This window comes from Ambystoma mexicanum, chromosome 8 (genome assembly GCF_040938575.1).
Source record: "Ambystoma mexicanum isolate Mex_15411 chromosome 8, UKY_AmexF1_1, whole genome shotgun sequence".
In the NCBI taxonomy this organism is placed as follows: domain Eukaryota; kingdom Metazoa; phylum Chordata; class Amphibia; order Caudata; family Ambystomatidae; genus Ambystoma; species Ambystoma mexicanum.
The window spans coordinates 1,581,415,620-1,581,430,672 of record NC_090929.1 but is presented as its reverse complement, the minus strand read 5'-3'; positions in this window follow the sequence as shown (position 1 = coordinate 1,581,430,672).

Here is a 15,053-nt window from a genome sequence, read left to right as displayed (position 1 = left end):
TTGAATTATTTATTTAATATTGTGCCAATACCACAAGAACCATTCATCCTGGAGACTGTATTTACATTAGTGCATGCAGATGCGTGGAGCGTGGGTCACTGCACAGTGTGGTGTTCTCAACTCTGATGCAAATCTTGCCAGAAAATATTTGGATCACAGCAAATCACACATGCTGCATCCCCATACTTGTGACCAGTTGGTTAATCTGTGAAAGTCTTGCTTTTTTCCCCACAACATGGAACGAGGATATGTATGTAACCATCTATCGAGATCAGTCATAGGGCCTCATTACGAGTATGGAGGCAGCCATGGAGCTATTAGCTCCATGGCTGCCTCCATACCGGGCTCCATTCCCGGGTTCCTGCAATGGGTACTTACCGGGTTACTCCGACATAGGAGGACCCGGTAAATCCTCCTTGCAGGAACCTATCCCCATTCCAATTTGAGCCCCCATAGGGCTCAATGGGGAGGGAGGTAATAACGGGCAGATTACATCTGGCCCGTTATTGCCTCCCTCTTCCTCTTGCGGGACCCGGAAAGGACGCCTGGTTTTACCAGGCGTCTGATCCGGGTCCCGCAAAGGGAAGCTCGTAATCGGCGCTCCCGTAATGAAGGGGGCCGGTCTCGTACCGGCCCCCTTCTTTACGGGAGCGCCAGTCTTATAATGAGGCCCAAACTCTATTTCATGGTATTCCAGTCGACCAGGCACCCCTTTCATGCGTTGACCCTGAGTGCTCGACCCCAGCCTCCACTAGCTCCCATCAGAATCGTAAGGGTGAAAGGCTGGGTTAGAATAGTCACGAATGAGCCGTATGGCGTTTAAAGTAGTGCTTTGCATCTGGCACACTGACCCACCTTAGCATCTCAACAAATATTCACTATATTTTCAGTGCAAAAGACCGCACGTGTTCAAAAAAGCCTTTAAAAAAGAACACAAATAAATGAGCTGCTTATAAAAAGCCAGACTAGATACTGAATGATTACAGCACTGCCAATGAATTATAAATCATATCCCATTTATGATAGCTGGCAGGTCAACAAGAAACCATCACAAGCAATTAGGGTTGCATCAGTAGGGGGTGCAATTATTGCCGCCTGATTTATGTGCGTATGTGTGGGCTTAGGAACCGATCATAAACGTTCAGACATTGCACGTTGGCACCAACAGTTTGCCTTTTCTTTGTAAGCACCATTTCAACAGAGGTTGCTTCGGGTATGGGAACACGCACCTTCCCAAGGTCAATCGACAAATGAGTGTATCAATTCAGGTTCTAACTCTAAATCCCGACCAGGTGAAATGTAACCGCCTGTTTACTTGTGATGTATTGCATAATAAAGCACTCATCCACAGGGGCGGTGTACATAGTGTTCTGAGCCTGTGATGCAGCAGCTGCGTGTCGGAACAACTGAAGGAGTGTCAAATAAACAGACATGCGCCAGGTCTATGAAAATAGCGCCCCGCGGCTAGTGGCCCAAAAGGTCTTTGCGGCAATATGTGTAGGTCAGGAAACTCACCGCTAGGGGCATGAATCTTCGCCCTTCTGTGGCTCCATGCAGCCCCTACGGATTACTTTGAAACGTATGTGACATAATGCATTTGATTATTGACCCATTCAATTCAGCATTCCTTAAGCAGTAACAACACGTCCATAAGGCGTGACTGGCCACTGACCTGCCACCTATTATGGAGAAATCAAAGCAGTTTAGAGAAAACACTGAGTGCGTACTCAGCTCCAACGAAGCGAGTCGTGTGCTTCTGGGAAAGTCTTCTTTCTTTTTTTTTCTTTTTTTTTTTTCTCACAAACCTGGTGTCCCTTTACTTACAGTATGCCATCCATCCATGCCCAATGGGCACGGGAACCCAGGAGCATTTTGCTCCCCGGTCTTGCATGGCACAATGGTCATGCATGGTGTCTACTGTAGGCCCAAACGTTTGTTTAGAGATCCAGGGGAGTTATATAGAAAGCCCTCTGGCTTTCGTGTGCATGTCAGTAGCCAGGAAGAGAGCAGTGTTTGATTAACAACTTACCCTAGTTCCTGGGTCCTGTCTTTACGATGTGTGAGAGCCAGCAGCCCATCTGCTATAGTGTGAGTGGTAGCAGGTGGAATTATAAGCTGTAGCTGAGGTTGTGTGCAAGTAACGACACATATGTTGTGTATTTCCTGTATGTTTGCATTCATGTTAATGATCGTGTCTTTGAAAATGCATGTGTGAACGTCCTCACCTTTGGATGAGTGTGTGAGGCTGGCATTTGGGTTTCGGTTTGTGAAGTTGTGTGTGTCTGTGTAGGGCGGTGATGATAGCAGAGGGTTGGACGACGGGTGTTGGAGAGACGTCTCTATGTCCCAAACTGAAAATATAACGGGGGTAATTCATGGAATAAATGTGCGCCAAAATTTGTGGCGCAAGCATGAATAAGCCGGCGCACGCGTGTGAATCGCACCCGTGCGATTCATGGAAGGCCCTGCGCGTGTTTTCCCCAGGACTGGCACACACGGGCACACACGTCACTGCAACATCCCAAACGCCGTGCTAGATGCGCACAGCGAAAGCGCACAACGTTAGGGCACACACCAAAAAGGGGGCGGAACACGGGGCAGAACACGCGGAATGGTGAACAATGCATGAAAATAAGGGCGTAACTGGGGAAGTACTGCTGTGAACTACACAGAACGCCCACACGCACGCGAACTACACATATTCATGGAATCGAAAAGGTTAAACCCGCGCACGCCAAAAGACACGCACAGGCCTAAAGACGTCTGCCACACGAAGGCAGGCGGAAGCGTCCCCGCACAGTATAAAAATGCGCGCAAATAAAAACACATACATACAGCTACGCTGAATGTCCCATTTCTCACAGCACTGATCATGGGACACCGCAGGAATAGGAGAATAGCCAGGCCCCACATTTTTTTGCCCAGGACCAGCCTTTTTGGGATGCCTGATGACAAGGTCTATGGCAGGTATAGGTTTCCACCTCATATCATCCTATACCTGATCCGGGAGTCAGAGGATGACCTCACATAACCCACCTTGTGCTCCCAAGCACTGAGCCCCTTGGAAAGGGTGCTCAATGTACTGCATTTCTTGCCCATTGGGTCATTTCAGCAGACCACTGCCATAGTGGAGAGGGTCTCGCAGCCCACGCAGTCACGCTGCCTACACAAGGTGTTGGCAATCATGACTGTGCGACCCTCAGTCTGCACGAACATATACATGCCCAGAACACCCTCAGAAAGGCAGGGTGGCACACTTCCCCAAAGTGCCCAGTGCCCTAGATTGCACCCATGTGGCCCTACGTCCACCTAGGGCCAGGGAGAATATGCACTGCAACTGCAAGCACTGGCATACCATCAACGTGCAGGTAGTATGCAATGCACAGGGGATCATCACCTCTGTCAATGCTAACTATCCTCGTTCCACCCATGACAGTTTCATATACAGAATGTCTGCCCTGAGCCGTGACCTGCAAGCTAGGAAGCATGGCGACACATGGATCATTGGTGAGTACAAATGCATGAATGCATGTCACACACAAATACACATACCAAACTAATGACAACCATTATCACCTCCCCAGGGAACAGTACCTACCCCCTAAGCACTCACATGATGACACCAATACGGAACCCCACCACCCCACCCCAGGTAAGATACAACGCAGTCCACATTGCAACCTGGGCCGTAGTGGAGCGCACATTTGGAGTGCTCAAATCAGACTTCTGCTCCCTTGACCGCTCTGGCAGGCAGCTACTCCATGCACCCCCAGTAGTGTGCAGGATCATTGTGGCAGCATGTGTCCTGCACAATGTTGCAACACGGCGGGGCGTCCCAGTGGACATGGTGGTGCCCACACATCCCCATCCACACACACAGGCGCTGGGCATGGGAGGGAAAGGGCACATGGAGGCTGTCAAACTGAGGCGCCCCTCACATTTTGTGGCCTCGCAACCATAGCACAGATGTGCTAGTACCAATGGGAGGTGCACACAACAATTGTCCTGGGCAACTTGGGTGAGGGGGACAAGGCACGTGATGCAAACAGCTCCCATGTGCTCCTGCAAGGTTGCCTGATGCCCCTTAGGAAAAATGATGGGTCACGCAACGCTCAGGCTGTTGGGTGTCCTGACCCACGTTTGAGCTATCATGCTGCAACATTTGGTGCTGTGGGCTTAGAAAATCCAAGATGGCCAAAAAGCCCACAAGTGCGCCAGAATCCAGGAGAACCACGCAGTTTGTGCGCACACCCAAAATGGTTACCTAACTTGCCACCCACCAGTGTAAAGAAAGATCTTTGTTAACAAAATCCACTGTTACTGATGTCAAAAAGTTGCTGAAATCGTGGCTCATTGGACCACTTTAAAGATTCAACCCTTTTGTGGGGTTCCACATAACCATCTTACTGTAAGGAGCCCCATCAAAACAATGTTAAGCAAGGATTATTTACTACCATGTAAGAACCATTCCTGTTTAGAATGCATTAATCCAAGAAAGATCCCAAAATTGCATGCAGTACCAACAAAATCCTCAAGGCGGCGCTAGCGGTCTAAACTCTGACAGGAGAACTGAGTGCAGTTGCTGACAAAGGGATTTGACTCAGCTGACTTCAAAGGCTGCATTTTAATTAAAAATTAGCCACCTGCTGTTCCCAGAGGCCTGAAGCCTGGGAAACCCTCTCACCTCCAGAGATTCACACCAGGAGTTAGAATCTCACATGACCTCTTGATTGATAGAAGGCAGACTGGCTGGGAACCTCCTGGAGACCACACAATAGGCTCTTGCAATTGAATAGGATATGTTGATTTTGACTGTTTCCTGTCAACAAAGGCCTGCCTGCCAGAAGACACATGTGACTGACCCACCCAAGTCTTGGAGGCGGACTCCAACACTCTGAGAACTGAATTGAAAGCAAAATATATATTTTACAGAAACACTGATAACTCTTTGTAATCAAATGACAGAAATGTATAACTTTGAGAGCCTTAATTTAAAAAATGTACCTTCAATTCAAGCCCAAACTCCAATTTATGTGATGTTCTGGGGGCAAACTAGCAGTTAAGAGGGTATTACTTAAAATGTCTGCATGTGAAAAGTCTGATACTTCATCAATTAATGCCTGCATGCCTTGCACACATTTGTGTAAATTTGAGTAAGAATCTGATATTGGTAACTTGACCAAAAAGTGAAATATGTTGCCATTTCTCAATGCAAGCTCTCAGGAAGAGCAGATTTGAACAGGGTATATCTCATGTGATATGCATGATGGGTGCATGTAATTTCAAACCACTGTGTAGCTATGAAATAAGTCTTTTGATCAAATATAGATTGTGTGTAAAGTTGACAGGGGTGGGTTCTCTGTATCATAAACAGACCTCATCATGATGACACTTCATTTCATTCCCCCAATCAAGGGGAAGAGGAGGAAGTGGCCAATGACAAGTGGAGAAGGGTAGGGCCTAGGAAGCTAGCCTCTCCACCCATTTTCAAAACACATAAAAGCAGACAGTCAGGACAGATAGGGACATTCAATTCCATTTGCTGCAGAGCATGCTGGCGGACCATACCACATCCAGAGATCCAGACTCCAAATCCATCAATCTCCAGAGAAAGCTGTGCAGAAAGACCCAGAAGCAGTGCTGTACCCAGAGAGAGCAGAGCTGACCCAGACCACTGTTAGCAGAACCAGAGAGCTGACCCAGATCACTGTGAAGTGCCGAGACCAGACCAGAGTCCAGTCTAAAACCTGACCAGATCCGTGGCGAGGCCCATTCTATTTCTTAATATATTGTGAGTACCTAGCAGAACTGTGCAGAACCAATCTCTTAGTTAAAATAATATAATTCAATCTATTTTAATCTAAGTAGAACTGCCTAAAAGCTGTCACCTGTTATTTTCTATCTGCAAGCTGTAACCCGTCGCTTTGAACTTTTAAAATTTAAAATCCGAAAAACAACCTTCACAAAATCGTTCATAACTCCGTAACCGTTTGTGCTAGGAACTTGGTTTAACTTTCCTCTGAAAGCTTAGAATCTTGGATTTTCAACGAACCTATTTCTATTCCATACACTTTTGCTGCAATCGCGAAAAAAAGCACTCGCAAATTTTACCGCGATTTGCAAATTTCTCCACATGTGAAAACAGCAGTTTCCTTGCTAAAAATTCATTTGCCTCTTAAGAACCATCCCTGAATCATTGCTAGAGTGAGCCTGGACTAATATTAAGTAGATACCACTCACCCTGAACCTCTAGAGGGAATTAAAAGCATTTTCGCATATTTTTCACTTCATTGCCAGCACATATAAAAGCATTTTGGGCCTGTGTTTCAAACTTCTGTAGTCTAAGCTTGCTGGGGTGAACTGAATTACATTTGATTGCATTTCTGAGAGCTGTGTGCTTTCCTTCTATTTCCTTGCATTGCATAAAAGGGGGGATGAATTGTACAAAAAAGTGATTACATTGTCTTTTGCTGAAATCCTATCAAGTTATTTTCTGTACTGCATTTCATTCCACATTGCATCCATTTGAAACCACCAAAGTATTGTTGCTATCTTATCCATCCTATAACCACTCATCATTGATTATAAAGAAGTGTGCTAGTGCCGGACTATCCATTATTGATTACTGCTCAGATTCAGTGTGATATTCAATTATTAATTTATTATAAAGCGTGATATATATATATTGTTTAAATTATCAAATAAACCTTTAAACTTGCAAAACAGAACTACTTCTTGGCTCAGTGGGGTCAGGGGGATTCCAAGAGAGGGGTGTTATATAGGGGTAGTCATCCAGAACGCATGAACTGGACATAAAGATATATCAATAAGGGTTTCCATTCAGTATCCCAGACTAGGCATTGACTTAGCTGTAGTGTTGAATTGAATCCTCTTACAAGGCATCCCAAAAAATCAAGAAAAAGAGAGAGAGACGTGACCCCTGTAGCCCACATGCATTTAATAAAACACACACAGTACGCTGTGGCAGCCAGGAACACAAAAAATGCATACATGATCAACACGCAGGCTAGTATAACCGAATAAAGGGGTACGTGACAAACAGGGACACCGCAGTGGGAAAAATAGCTTGCGCAACTCACCGTCTGCCTTGCGTGTAGAAGAAGAACGCGTAACCAACACCCACGGCAAAAGAAGAAGTACGTACTGTAGCCGCTGTGAAGTAATCGCGTGTGAACCCCAACGTCTGGAAAACACACGCACTGCTCCCACAAAGAGCACATACAGAGCGATGGAAACCCACATGGGACCTTTAACCCGTGCCGAGGGAAATGCCCATGTGCACGTTATGTCACCTATGCGCTCGGAATTCACGCAAACATGCTGTTTTTCATGTGCCAAACCACTCTGTATCAAGCTGGCCACGCGACAACACACGGAAGACCACACTCCTGCCCAGAAGGCCGAATTACTGCCCCCCAGAGTCCCGAGCAGCCTCCCACAAGCCATCTGCTGCTGCCTGCTTGCCTGCTGCCACCGTGCCCTGCCATTTGGTGCCTGCACATCAGCCATCAGCAGGGGTCCAGTTGCTGTGACCACCCCTGCTGGAACAGAAGACTCCCGACTGGTATTCCATCACTCCACAGCCCGGCCCCAGGACCCAGTTGCCCACCCACACCTGCCTCGGGCGTTGCCATGTCGGGGCAAACACCATCAGAGACCACTGGTAACCCCCAGCCAGAGAGGCAGAGGGATACCAGCTTCAGTGAAATGTGAAGTTGGTATCCTGGTGGAGCATGTTCTGGGGCTTTATGATGCCCTCTTCACACCATCGCGCGCCAACAAGGAATGACGAAGGAAGATCTGGACGGACATAGTGGGTGCCATCAACGCGGAGGGGGTGGCACCCTGTGACATCAAACACGTCTAGAAGCGCTGGGAGGACTACAAGTCCAGGACCCAAAAAAAGGCCCAGCGCCTCTTAGAAGCAGCGGATGCAGTGGGGCACCAGGGCCTGCTTACCACCCAGCAGATGAGGGTCCTGGAGCGCATTCACTCAGTGCTTCACCACCAGATCCTCAGGATGCAGTCCCGCCTGGAGTCGAGCGGTAAGTGCCCATGCATTCATGTTTAAAACAGTGCATGTTGCAGTGTGGTGGTAGTTAGCTACTTGGCTGTATGTGTGACATGGGTCATTTATGGATATGGGTTTGCAGGGACATGATGGTGCTGCATCTGAGTGCAGTCAGGCGTGACCCACATGGATGGTGTATGTGTCACAATGCATCATGCGGAGCAGCATGCCGATTGTATGCGTGTATGCATGTCTGTGTCTGTACTTGGACATGTTTGGGGTATGAGAGATGGGTGCTGCTGTCATGGACATGCATGGTGTACATGTCTGTGAGTCTGAGTATTGTGTGAGTGACTGGTAAATGCCATTGATGCATGACACATGTCCGTGATGTATTTATCCACTGATACAGCCTAGTCATCCTTGTATCCATTGTGTCTTGGGGTATACGGGGACAGGTGCATGACCCTTTGGTGATGTGTGTGCATGTAATCAGCATGTCCCATGATGCATGTGAGTTTCAGCCCACAACTGAATGTTTCAACGGTGTCCTGGACATGGATGCAAATGTTTGTTGCATGTGCCATGCCTGTTCCTGAATGTGTGTTGCCTGCACTGACCCATGTGTTGTGGAGGGACATGATGGAAGTGACGTTTGACAGTGCCACTCATGTGCTATTTCTTTGTGTCTAGGGGACTATTGTACAGTACCCTGATGCTCGTGTTCAATGTCTCCCTTTACACATCGGCGAGTGAAGAAGAGGGCGGAGACGGCGCTGTGGAGGAAAGCGGCAGGGATGCCTCCACTGGCCGGCGACACAAGGCCCAGTCACCCTCCCGGGACATTCCATCATCCGGGAGCGAGGGGACTGATGCCGCATCTGCCACTACGGCTGCAGCGGGAGGGGCTGGTGAGCCCCCACAGGGGCTTGCAACGGCGGAAGATGGTGCAGAGCCATCCAGGTTGGTGGTGTGTACGGAGGAGGAGGAGGCCGCTACAGAGCCGCACATGGGGCCTGGTGGGGGTGGTACCACTGGTGCAAGTGGTGCAGTCCAGGGGCAAGAGGCAGCACAGGTCTCCGTATAGGGGCCTGTGCATGTCACTGTCCCTGACACTGTGACTGCATCACCATGCACCAGCAGGGATGCCCCGTCACAGGCCCGTCTGCTGGTAGTGGAGAGGTCCACGTCATTTGGCACTCCTCTACCTGCGGACGTGGGGACCCGTGACCGGATTGAGTCCGTCCTGATTGGTGTCACGTTACGCACACGTGACATTCGTGATAACATGCGTGCTTCCTGTCGGGACCACGCACATCATCATGAAGAACTGTGTGCCAACGTGGCTCAGTTGGGAGGGACCATAGTCCGGGGTTTCCTCCATGTGTCGGCCAGTTTTGTGGCCCTCTGCTCCTCTGTGCACACTATACACCAGTCGTTCTCTGTGCCGCCTCCCGGCCCAGATGCCACCAGGGTCCCCTGTGGACCTGCCCCAACCAACGCAGCAAGCCTGGTGGAGATCCCATCCCTGCCACAGTCAGGAGTGGGAGGTCCAGCAGGGGTGGCCAACCCACCAACTGGACCCCAGCAGATGGAGGATGTGCCGGCATCATCGGGCAGGGCACGTGCACGACAGCGCCGGGGGATTCCCTCAACCCGGAGGCCATCGTGGTGGCAGAGGCAGTTGCGTAGGAGGCAGCAGCAGGCTCAGTGTGGGAGGCATCATGGCTCAGGGCCATCAACAACCCGGGGGCAGGCATCGGCCGAGGGGCAGGAGGACCCCGGACTGGGAATGTCTTCTGTGTGGCAGCGGTTGGGCCGGCAAATAGATGTGGAGAGGTGGCGGGCCGAGAGGGCATGGCTCACTATGGTCAGGGCGGAGAACTACATGCGCAGGGCATTGAGGCAGGCTGAGTGCCTCGAGGCCACTCTCAGTGAGTTGGAGGACGCCATGGATGCATCCCTGCGAGACCTCGAGGCAAGGGAAGAGGCCCGCCTCCGGAACATCGACGTGAAGTTCGATGATGCCCTGGCCTGGGAACATCAAAAAGTGAGCCGTAGGATTTGTCCGCCGCCTTTGTACATAGTTCTTTAGGCTTAGGTTTACTTTGTTTTATATTTTTTTTGGAGTTCATGGACTTTGCTCCACTTTATGTATATAGTTTTTTATTCATAGGACTTATTAGTAGGTTTCCTTTTGTTTTAGGATAATGGACCCTTTGCACTTGCATTGTATATAGTTCAAGACTTGAACATACTTTCTATTTTTACAATTCCCATGGATTAATGGTTTTCTTTTTTTAATTATTTAATTCATATTGACATTAGCGATGGACCACTTTTCTTTTTTCATGTCGTGGATTTTTGTTTTTCATTGGATTTTACTTTTTTTTTATTGCTTTCATTATACATGTGTCAGGGTCTGCTGGCAGGTGCCCATCAATGGGGGCTGGGGTGGGGGACATGAGTCAGGGCCTGCTGGCAGGTGCCCGTCAATGGGGGGTGGGAAATATGTTGGGGCTCCCAAGTGCATGGTGCCATGTGGCCTGCCTGCGGGGCATGGTATGGGGTGATGGGCTAAAACGTTGGAGAGGTGGGCACCACTATAAGTTCAAAATTTGGATCAAGTGGCGTGTTTATTGCATTTGCAGTAATTTGCTTCTCATATGTGGAGCTACCAGGTTAGGAATAGCCCAAATGACACCAGGGCTACACATAGCATCACATAGCATCAAAAGAAAAACAGAGTGGGCTCCACCCTGTAAAGCCTGGTGCTCCTTGTTGCTCCTCGAAAGGAGCTCAATTCATTTGTTCTCAAGTTCCAAAATGTAAAGCTTTTGTTTGTAATATGTTTGCTTCAATCTTCGATTATATTATTGCTAGTTTACTTGCTTCAATGCTCAGATGTTCAAAATATACTCATTCGAAAATATGCTGTAAAAGATTTGTGTTTTAATCACACAATTATCCCAAGAGAATCAACACATCCTCAGTTAACAGTACAAGCTCTTTGGCCAATGCATTTCAGTGCAAAGCACCTTCGTCAGGGCTGTGTTAGTGCAAAAAAAGCATTCCAATCATGTAAATAATTGTAAGTATTTACATACTCCCATTTGAGCGTGTCACAAAAGATGCATGGTTGTATGCCGATGAACAGGTCAGGAGAAAAACAAAAAGACAGAGTACCCTAATTAGAATACTCAAACCCATATTTGCATTAAGTATCATACCTTTTACCAAATTCAGTAACTGGCATCATGTTTAATAATTACCTTAGCTATGACTGGCGGGAATATGTGTCTTGTGTTCCTTCAATTTCAAGTAGACGGGGTAGATATCTCTGCGGGAGAAACGGTATGCAATGAACGTGTTGAGCTTCATGGTGTTGCTATGTGTGTTTCAATACCCGTGCAGGTAAAGCCCTTACCTCTATGCCGTATTCGTTGAACCGTTCTGCTCGCGTGACGGGCTGCAAATGCAACCACTCACCCGAGCTACGTGTTTAAACATTGCCATGACGACTGGGGCGGTGCCACACTTCCAGGATTGGACTGTGCAGGCGCACCTCCGGTCCCACCCTCCCAAGGGAGGGGCGGGATGTGGTCAAAGTCATGACAATGCTCTGTCTGGAAGTAGACACTTCATTCCGGGTCAGTGAACCATGTAGTTATGTGTGACTGTAAACACGGCGGTTCGGATTATCCTTAAATACAAGTGTGAGCCAGGCACCCGACTCACACCATGGTAAGAAATTCCATGCAATAGGTTCTGGTGTGTGATAAAACGAGATCGGAAGTCATCTTGATCGTTATAGAAATGTAGAGTGGGCCACCCATCCTTAAAGGGCCCCTACGTCATATCAACATGGTTCCCTAAATAGGTGCTAGTGCATCATCTGTGTAGCGTCAGCACCCATATCCCTACACAGATAGGGACATGACAACCTCATGGTGTGGTTACAAAAAGTTAAACCATGTTCGCAGTCAGAGTGCACGCTCAATCTTCCCCCATGTTGGTTGTATATTTCTGCATCCATTGACCAGAGGCATAATTTCTTAATCTTATAACCTTTCCTCAATTCTCTTTCTTTGTAACACATATCTGCAAAAACCATCAACTTTCTCAGCAGATTCCAACAGTGGACTTTGAAGCATTAACATTAACATCCAGAATTTTTTTTTTAGAGAAAAACACAAACAAACAACTGCACATCATTCTAAAGAAAGCAAGTGAAATGTACCTCTTCATTTAATCCCCTTGGTGTCAGAGTTCCCAATTTGTCAATCCAAAAAGACTCGCCCTGGTCCAGTCTCTGTTGTATATTCATGTGCGGATCCACTTTCTTTACCACTTCCAGTATTTAAAATCTGATCTGGGATAAATTATGTTTTTTCAAATCCCAGTGTCTTGCCACTGCCGAATTTTTGTTACGGTTACGAATGCAGGAGCGATGCTTTCTTTAAGAATGATGTGCAGTTGTTTGTGTTTTTCTCTAAATGTTTTTTTCTGCGAACATGGTTTAACTTTTTGTAACCACACCGTGAGTTTGTCATGTCCCTATCTGTGTAGGTATATTGAAGTTGACGCTACACAGACGATGCACTAGCATCTATTTAGGGAACCATGTTCATATGACGTAGGGGCCCTTTAAGGATGGGTGGCCCAGTCTACATTTCCATAACGATCAAGATGACTTCCGATCTCGTTTTATCACACACCAGAACCTATTGCATGCAATTTCTTACCATGGTGTGAGTCGGGTGCCTGGCTCACACTTGTATTTAAGGATAATCCGAACCGCCGTGTTTACAGTCACACATAACTACGTGGTTCACTGACCCGGAATGAAGTGTCTACTTCCAGACAGAGCATTGTCATGACGTTGACCACGTCCCGCCCCTCCAATCCCTTGGGAGGGTGGGACCGGAGGTGCGCCTGCACAGTCCAATCCTGGACGTGTGGCACCGCCCCGGGCGTCATGGCAACGTTTAAACACGTAGCTCGGGTGAGTGGTTGCATTTGCAGCCCGCCACGCGAGCAGAGCGGTTCAACGAATACGGCATAGAGGTAAGGGCTTTACCTGCATGGGTATTGAAACACACACAGCAACACCATGAATCTCAACACGTTCATTGCATACCGTTTCTCCCGCAGAGAAATCTACCCCGTATACTTGAAATTGAAGGAACACGAGACACATATTCCCGCCAGTCATAGCTAAGGTAATTATTAAACATGATGCGAGTTACTGAATTTGCTAAAAGGTATGATACATAATGCAAATATGGGTTTGAGTATTCTAATTAGGGTACTCTGTCTTTTTCTGTTTTCTCCTGACCTGTTCATCGACATACAACCATGCATCTTTTGTGACACGCTCAAATGGGGGTATGTAAATACTTACAATGAATAAAATGATTGGAATGTTTGTTTAAATTAATGTTTTTTGAACCAACGCAGCCCTGACGAAGGTGATTTGCACCGATATGCATTGGCCAAAGAGCTTGTACTGTTAACTGAGGATTTGTTGATTCTCTTGGGATATTTGTGTGATTAAAACACAAATCTTTTACAGCATATTTTCGAATGAGTATATTTTGAACATCTGAGCATTGAAGCAAGTAAACTAGCAATAATATAATCGAAGATTGAAGCAAACATATTACAAACAAAAGCTTTACATTTTGGAACTTAAGAACAAATGAATTGAGCTCCTTTCGAGGAGCAACGAGGAGCACCAGGCTTTACAGGGTGGACCACACTCTGTTTTTCTTTTGATGTTGTGATGGGCTGCCTGCGGGGCATGGGGAGGGGTGGGTCACACCCGGGAGGGCACACACTGCCAAATTGTGTGTGAAACTCCCCGCGCACCCCCGGAATATACATACCCCGCTCGCGCTAGCGAAATCGTGTGTAAAACTCCCCACGCTCCCCGGGGAATACACGTACCCCGCTCGCGCCAAGGGGAGTTTTACACGCGATTTCACTGGCGCGAGCGGGGTATGCGTATTCCGAGGGGTGTGCGGGGAGTTTTACACACGATTTTGCTGGCGTGAGTGGGGTACGCGTATTCCAAGGGGTGTGTGGGGAGTTTTACACACGATTTCACTGGCATGAGCGGGGTACGCATATTCCGAGGGGTGCGCGGGCAGTTATACACGCGATTTCGCTAGCACGAGTGGGGTACGTGTATTCTGAGGGGTGCACAGGGAGTTTTACACGCGATTTCGCTGGCATGAGCGAGGTACACATATTCTGAGGGGTGCGCGGGCAGTTTTACACGTGATTTCGCTCGCGTGAGCGGGTTACGCGTATTCGGAGGGGTGCGCGGGGAGTTTTACACGTGATTTTGCTGGTGCGAGCGGGGTACGCATATTCTGACGGTTGCACAGGGAGTTTTACATGCGATTTCGTGGTTGGGGGGCTGTATGCTGGTGCACTAGCCTTTGCACCATGTACTGGATTTGTGTGATGTTTTTGGCGCACAGGTGGGTTTGGGGGCGTAACTGGCGCTGCTGCAGGGTCGCTGCGCCACTCTGCACCACGGCTGGTTATGGATGTAAGTAATTACCCCCAACATGTTTACTGGCATTATAAACACAGCTAAAATGATGAGTGTGTTTAGATGAGGTGGAGACAATGGCCAATGTTTCTGCTGCAAGTATGGCTATTTTTTTTAAAGAAATTATTAATATTGTGCTATAGTCCAAAAATTTACTTTTTACAAAATCCAAAGTATAATACAAGAGAATAATTAATTCATAATAGAGTAAACAAAATATACAGTTGAATAATTAATTCATAAGAAAACAGAAATAAATACTGCAAGTATGGCTATGCTTTCTCACAGTGGCACAACACGTTCACTGGGATTATGTGCAAAGCCAGCATGAAGAGTGTTCTTCATTGGAAATTCTGGTCTACATGTGGACATCCAGTATGGACATATTCCCTCAGCATGGGATGACAATTTTACTGTCCTTCTGGGCAAGTCCAACATGATGAGCTTTCTTAAGTGGGT